A 7,396-nucleotide genomic window follows, 5' to 3' on the forward strand; every position below is an offset into this window, starting at 1 on the left:
CCCACATGCTAGAGCTTCAGAATTACAGAGAATTGAAGATAGAAACAAGGATATGTTGCAGGAGCTTACAATCCCAGGCTGCCGGGGCCTTTAGCACAAGTGTTTCTTTGCCAGTGTTACATGGCCCATGATGGGTGGGGCTGTGGCTCACTGCAGAGTCACTAAGGGTCCAAAATGATGGCCACACTTCATGCCAACGGACACCTTCACTGTCACCAAGGATGAAATGGAGGAAAGTGGCAAATCATACCTATGGCTTTACAGCTCCTCAGAAGTGACAGGCGAGTCACATGGCCAGAAAAGCTCAGTGTTATGATGTGCTAGGCAGGAGGATAAATGGCTCTTATGACCACCCTGTCACTTCAAAGGAACTGTTCTTTTATTTAAGCCAGTTTTCATTCATAAACAGAACAGGGAGTAGTATCAAGCGCTCCATTGCAGTGCCTTTCCTCATAACAAACCTTATCACCTGTGTGGCCCACAAAAGCATTTGGGCATTTCCCAAATATACCACCCTTCGCCCAACCCTGAGAGTCAGTGTAGCTTTATTCCTAAGTATTTGTGCATTTTACTGAGATGAAGGGAGCCCAGAGAGATCCTGGGCTATTTGGAATTCAAATCTAGGTCATTTCATTTAAAAGCTAATGGTTTCTCCATTTCTCTCTTAATCTGGAGACCAGAATGTTCAACTCTTCACAGATCACTGACGTCATCCCTACCCCGGCAGCTTTTCCTTTCCACATTTCAGGGCCTTCCCACACCAGTCAGTTGCCTGCACACCCACAGTGAGCATCATTAGTCAAGCTCTGTGGTCCTGGGCTTTACAAATTTCATGAAGCAAGTCCAGCCTTGGGAGAGGCTCTCTGCGATCTCATTTGCTGAATGTTATCGCAAGTGAGACCTGTTCTTTATTCCTTTTTATATTTTAATGTAGAAGCCACATTGGCTTCCACCAAACTAGCATTTTGAAAGTTTTCCAGTGGCTGAACATTTACAGAATTATTTCAAATCTGTGTCTGCTGATTTCCGAAGGCTGATGGTTCCTAACCCCCTGGACGGCACCATGCTGACCCTTCCTAACTTCCTTCTTTCAGTGGTGCTCACATTGCTGTGGCTTAATCATCCTTTTTATAGCCACCTTGAGAAAGGACAAAGATTTGCTAGCAGTATTCCTGCTTGGAGCCAGAGGATGTCAATCTTCAAAAACAAGATCATTCTTTCTTTGAGGAAATGTCAAGGACTCTAAAGCGTGTGTCTGCAAGGCTCTGTTTCTGTTGGCCTGGGGGCTCTTGGGCAAAGCTCTGACGGGCTTGGAGGAGAGGTGTTTTGTTTTTTTTTTTTTGCCGAACCGGGGATTGAACTCAGACCCTTACACTTGCTAGGGAAGCACTTATTCCACTGAGCCATCTCCCCAGCCCCCAGGAGGAGAGGTTTATTTCAGCTCATGTTTCTAACCATGATCAGCAGGCTTCTAAAAAGAAGCAACTCGGCTGAAGGGCCTGGAAGAGGGAAACCTGCTTATATCATGGCAGCCAGGAAAGAAAGAACAAAGGGAGCACTGAGGGGGACAGAAATGAGCCTTTCCAGGCCACCCACCTCCCTAGGGATCCACCTTCCTGACCAGCCCCAGCCCCTAATAGCATATTTAACTAGAAGCCCATCATTAGCGAATGGATCCACCAATGAGCAGTTGCCCCATGAATCAGTCACCTTCAGTAAGCACCATCCATGTGCACATGCGCCTTTGGATGGCCATCTAGATAGAAACCATAGCAGATACCTATGAGGCATGATGGAAGGATGCAGGGAATGTTTTAGAACTATCACAGTAAAAGATCCATGTCATTCATCACCTTCAAAATACTCCTTGATTTGAAGACACTTAACCATATCTTTCTTGCCAAGTTTTGAAGCAGCTCTGGAAAGTCCTCCATCATGAGTGTCTTTATGAGGTGTGACTTAAATTACAGTGACTCCCACTGCCGGGTGCTACCCAGTGGGAAGGTGGACTCATAAAACATTACAGTGGGACTTCGTCCACTTCATTCACTGGATCTGGTGCCATACAACTTCAGGGTCTTCTGCTAAAGTCATGGTTAAAATGACCATGAAGGGCTTACATTTTTAATCAATTCAGGACACTGAGGCAGCCGCAACACTACAACTGAAGACATGCATGAAAGAGGACTTCCAGAACTGCTTCAGAAAGTGGCAAGAATGTTGGGTTAAGTATGTTTGAAGTAAAGGAGAGTATTTTGAATGGAATTAATGACAGTGGTTCTTTTACTGTCATGCTTCTTTTTATGTAGATAATTACTGTATTTTTCTATCACACCCTATTCTTAGTTAATGCCTCATAGAACATTACATGGGTTCACTGGCCAGAGAATGGAGAAGATCAGTTGACATCCATTTTGGCTGAGCCTGACCCCATTTCCTTGTATTGCTGTGTACAGAGCTGGCCTGGACTTTTCTGTATCCCTTCAGTTGGCTTTAAGCAATGCATATCGGTCAAGCCAAGCTGCTGGTGGTAGTCTTTGGAGATGACATGCATGTTTCCCTGGTATCCCCCATCTGCTGCTCTTTAATATGAGCTGGATGGAGATGGGACAAAGAGCCAATGCCCCCACTGTTGGCTGGGATTGAGCCTCGAGATAGAGGCTATGACTTCGTGGGGCTTGAAAGATTACACATCAGAGCTAAAGCACCAGATCCTAAAACATTGAGTAAAGCTATGTTTTTTAAAGTAAAAGTATTAACTGAAGGGTGCATCAGGACAGCAGAGGGCATTGGGATATTTTATGAACATGCAGGGACCCACATCATTACGGGCTGGCCTCTGGGTAGAATTTTAGGAGCTCAGAGAAAACCGCTACCCAAATTATTTTTCTTATCTGTTTATTAAGCTTTGGGAAGCGAGAGGCGCTGCTTTAGTTAGATACTGATTTGGATGCTTTCCCAGAAGCCCAGTTTCCACAGATTAAAGAAGGTAGGCCCATCGAAGTCGGAGTGAGTAGGAAGCTGGAAGGACAAGGATGGCTCTGCCCTAGGAGGTGACAACAGATGAGGGCTTCTTCCCTCTGTTCCCTTCACTTCCCATCAGTTATTGGCATCGTTGCTGTGAGCAAGTTCTGCTCAACGCTGTCCTCGCAGTCTGTATCCCACCAGAAAGGAGGAGGAGGAAGAGGAGGGAGAGGGTGTGCGCCGGAAGTTGGTGCCCTATGAGCACTCACATTTTACTGCTCGCCATCATGTAGTCTGTACTTAGCGGCAAGGTAGGCAGGAAATACAGGCTCTAGCTGGACAATCCGTGTCCATCTAACACTCGAGGGTGCAGAGGGATTAGTGAGTGGATGGGACTTGTTACTAAACAGAAAGAGTGGACGGTAAGAAGCGTTTATTGTCACTGCCTACCCAGCTGACTGTGGTTCCAGATCACTTGCACTCCTGGAAGCAGGTTTCATGAAGAGCAGAGAACAGACAGGCACTGTCAGGGGCTGGAAGGGTGGACGCCCGTGTGCCTCTTGGGGATGGAGACCATATCTCGTGAGTGTGGTCCCCACAGTAGCTGCACAGTGCCTACCTAGGACCCATAGGTTCATTTGTGTCCCAATGTCTTTCACAAACTGGCGCAGTGCTTCACCTGTGGTGGTAAACCGTGGATGAATTCTATGGAATGGATTAGAAAGGAAGCTCGAAGGGCCGGCCGGATAGCTCAGCGGATTAAAGCGCCTGCTTAGGCAGATGTAAAGCCAGGGAGTTTGATCCGCTGCCTGCCGTGCCGGGCCCGCCCCCAGGGTGCGCCGAGAAGGCGATTGAGACTGGACGCGGTGGCGCGCACCTGTAATCCCAGCTCTTGGGAGGCTGAGCACAGGCGGATCACTATGAGTCCTAGCTACATAGTGAGACCCTGTAGACCCTGTACTAAATAAAGAGGAGAGAGAGAGAGAGAGAGAGAGAGAGAGAGAGAGAGAGGTTCGACAGAGTTAATGTCCACTTACACTGCTCTTCCTAAATCCACCTAGTAGGGCCCCAGTGCACAGCTGGAACCCCAGTTTTGCTAGGGGTTCCCGGGCGAAGGGCGGAGGGAGCCCCCTGACAGCTGACGGTGGACTGACTTTGGTTTCCTGAACTCCTGTCACTGTCAGAGTTTCCAAGGCAGAGGAAGGTCCTGGTTTTCCCCCAACTGCTGGAGTTCAGGAAGGAAAGAGGGGACTTGCCCAGGCCCATTGGAGGCGACAGTTCCGACTGCTGGCGTTTGTCCCTGCTGTACCGGCTCTGGAACGCTTGCCTCTGAGCTGGCTGACCACCTGCTCATCCTTCTGGATTCCCGAGAAGCACCTATGTGCTGTTCTCGACAGTGTCCCCAACACCTGAGCACACAGGCAGTAGAAGGTCCTTGTTGGTTCTAGGAGTTTCCCAACACCGAAGAACTCGGGGCCTGTCCCTGGGGTAACTCCCACAAAACACATCATTTGGCAAGGAGCCAAAAGAGACCCAAGTGGTTCATAAGACTGGAATCCAAACTGGAAGGAAATTTCCACTTACCCTTCACCTGGGTGCAGCTGGAGATGCCCAAGATGTCCAGCAGATGGCGCAGTTGTTCTCCTTATCTTCTCTGGCCTAATAAAACAAAGAGCAGGACAGAGTGGTTACAGTGGGGCGGGGACAGGCCTCCCTTAAAACCGAATGGGGAGAAGCTTCTTGTAACAGAGGACCTCAGAGCTAGCCCGGCTACAGACCCGCCCCCACTCCGGTAGCCGGGAGCCGGGACAAAAAAAGTAGAAGAATGGGGCTGGGTGGGGTCAGGACCGTCAGGGACCCCCTGGACTTCCCCAGCCCTGCTTCCAGAGCTGACACTACACGCACTGTGTCCTCCTCCATGCTCCTGCCACAGGCGGGCTGAGGCTGGAAATCCTGCCACGGAGAGGGGTGGGGCAGGTACAGCTCTTAGGTGGTGCAAAGTTTCCTCAATGATAACCGCAGGAGTCCAGTCCTCATCCTCTGGCAGGTAGCAGTTGGCTCTAAAAAAGGGGTGAAGAGAGATGTCTGAGAAACAGCAGCTGCCCCATCAGTGTGGGTGAGACTTCAGATACAGGCGAGACGCCCTGCCTCTGTAAGTCCTGGTCCAGGCAGGAGCCTCCTCGTGGGTTCTGCTCTGAGAGGAGGTTCACGGGGTGAGGTCGGGGGCTGTGGCAAGGGGCCCCCCGATCTCTCCTCTGGACCATCCCCAAGGCCTCCTAACTGGTCCCCCTGCTATCCTTCTCTTCATGTCGCCATCCTTTCTCCTCACCGCTGCAGGTGTCTTCCAAATGGGCTCTAACGTCATTCCCTTGCCTGAGATTCTTAAGTGGCTCCTTAGTGCCCTGGGAAGAAAGACTGAGCTCAGAAAAATGGGGTTCAGGGTCCTCTATAGCACGATTTCTGCCTACATTTTAGTCTCTTAAAACAAAGGTAGAGACATAGGTTTGTATCTATCTGAGTCAAGAGTGTGATGTCCAGGGACTGGAAGGACAGTGCTCCAGTGGTTGGCTCTGGTCGAGAAGGGAGCAGGGCACAGAGTGCCAAGGGTGCAGAGGGAGAGAGGAAGAGGGAACGGTGGCCTGCGTTACCCAGTCCCGGGCCTCTTTTCCCTGAGGGCTGAAGTTAGGCCTGGCTCAGTTTCTTCCCAGCACCAGGGCAGTGCCTGCAGTTACAGAAGCTCAGTGCTTGCTGACTGTATGCACATGCGCAAATGAATGAATGGATGAATGAATGTTCTAAAAGAGTTGGCTAGGTGGCCACTTACAATGGTCACCAGCCCCTGTGTTTTGCTGGCAGGGGCACCTCTGGAGGACAGTAAGGCCAAGGAGAGAAGAGTCTGACTCAGCTGTCTGGCCTGGGCCCAGCTCTGAGCGGAAGGGTGGGGACCTTGAGGGCAGAAGTCCCAGAGCCTGCTGTGCCCACAGCCTCTCTGCTGTCCCACCCAAAACTCCCAGGAAGGTCACCCTGCTGCAGAGAGCCGAGAGGCCCCTTGGTCCACCAGGAGCCCCAGGCATAACTGCCTGGCCATCTGTCTCCCAGGAGGGCTTTCTCTCCGGCACAGATGGCGCCCAGCGTGTCCTCTCCATGTCCAGCAGCCGGTGGCAGAAGATGCCACATAGCTCCAACCAACCCAGCCTGGTCTCTGTCTCGACCCCGTTTTCTACATCACCCGCCTCCACTCCCCTCCATATGGTGGCTTCACCTCAGTGTTCTCTAAAAAGAGCTCCTCCTTCTACTTGGCCTGCTCAGCCGCCTCACAGATGGAAATCCAGGCCAGCTGGAGAGGCAGGAAGTGCTTCCTACTCAGTTCACAGGGACTTTGGTTTCTGCAGCATCACTACTCTCACCTCTCTGGGTCACTCATCCCCCTCTCACTTGGACCCCTGGGCCAGCCTCCCATCGGGCTCCCTGCCCTCTGCTTGGCCCCCCACACTGACCTCCATGCTGTCAGCCCCCTTGTGTTTCACCCTCCAGACCTGTTCCTACTCCCCAGGCTCTTCCAGCTCCAACTGGAAATGGGGACATCATGCCCTCTTCCCTCTGTCTGTCCTCACCCGTTTAACCCCTCAGCAAGTCCCCCTGGCTCTCACTCTGGATCAGTCCACACTGGTCCATTTCTCTACTTCCTGCCCCGACATGGTCCACAGCCAATCTGCCATGTCTCACTCACGGCAGCCTCCGAGCACAGTGACACCTGCCTCGGCCTCCGGCTCTCTTCTCTCTCTGCTCACACCAGCCATCCATCAGTTCCAAGGTCCTCCAAGCTGCAGGTCCTTTGTGCCCATGGTCCCCACCTACCCCCCCCCCCCGAACAAGGTCTGTCCCACCCTTCAAAAGACAGGCTCCTTTCACCTCTCCAGCCTCACCTAGGAAGCCACTTGCTTAGGGACACTTCAAGCTCTTCTCCACACAGAGGATTCCTCCTCTGATTCCCAGCCTCCACATCCTGTTCACTTTTGCCCACTCCTAGTATAAAGTCAGATTAGCCTGGTGAATTTGCATTTATACTTACTGATTTAAAATTTTCACTATGGGCTCTCTTTGCAGCATGTATGCTAAAATTGGAATGGCACAGAGAAGATCAGCCTGGCCCCTGTGCGAGGATGACCCCCAAATCCATGAAGCCTTCCGTAGTTTTGACTCTCATGTGTAGACATCGCTTTGCCTCCCTGGTGTAACAATCTAACAAAGAGTAAACAAGGTCCAAAATGTACAATAAGTACTGTGAAATGCAAAGAAACTGTTCAACAAGAAAGAGAAACTAGAGTGAGCACAGGGGGAAGGATAGGAAAGAAAAGGAAAAAAAATACAAGTTAGTTATACTACTAGCTTCTCTTTGAAAAGAAAAACTTGTGCTAATATTATTTGGAGA

The 7,396-nt window shown here is 50.7% G+C and overlaps 1 non-coding gene across 1 annotated transcript; it reads left to right on the forward strand.

The window, feature by feature from the left end:
* Positions 1-7,056: 7,056 nt before the first annotated feature.
* On the forward strand, positions 7,057-7,162 carry LOC111815614. Its single transcript, XR_002820289.1, has one exon. It is a non-coding gene; the product is annotated as a U6 spliceosomal RNA (small nuclear RNA).
* The last annotated feature ends 234 nt before the right edge of the window (positions 7,163-7,396 follow it).

Source organism: Octodon degus, unplaced genomic scaffold (assembly GCF_000260255.1).
Source record: "Octodon degus isolate 3935 unplaced genomic scaffold, OctDeg1.0 scaffold00018, whole genome shotgun sequence".
Classification (NCBI taxonomy): domain Eukaryota; kingdom Metazoa; phylum Chordata; class Mammalia; order Rodentia; family Octodontidae; genus Octodon; species Octodon degus.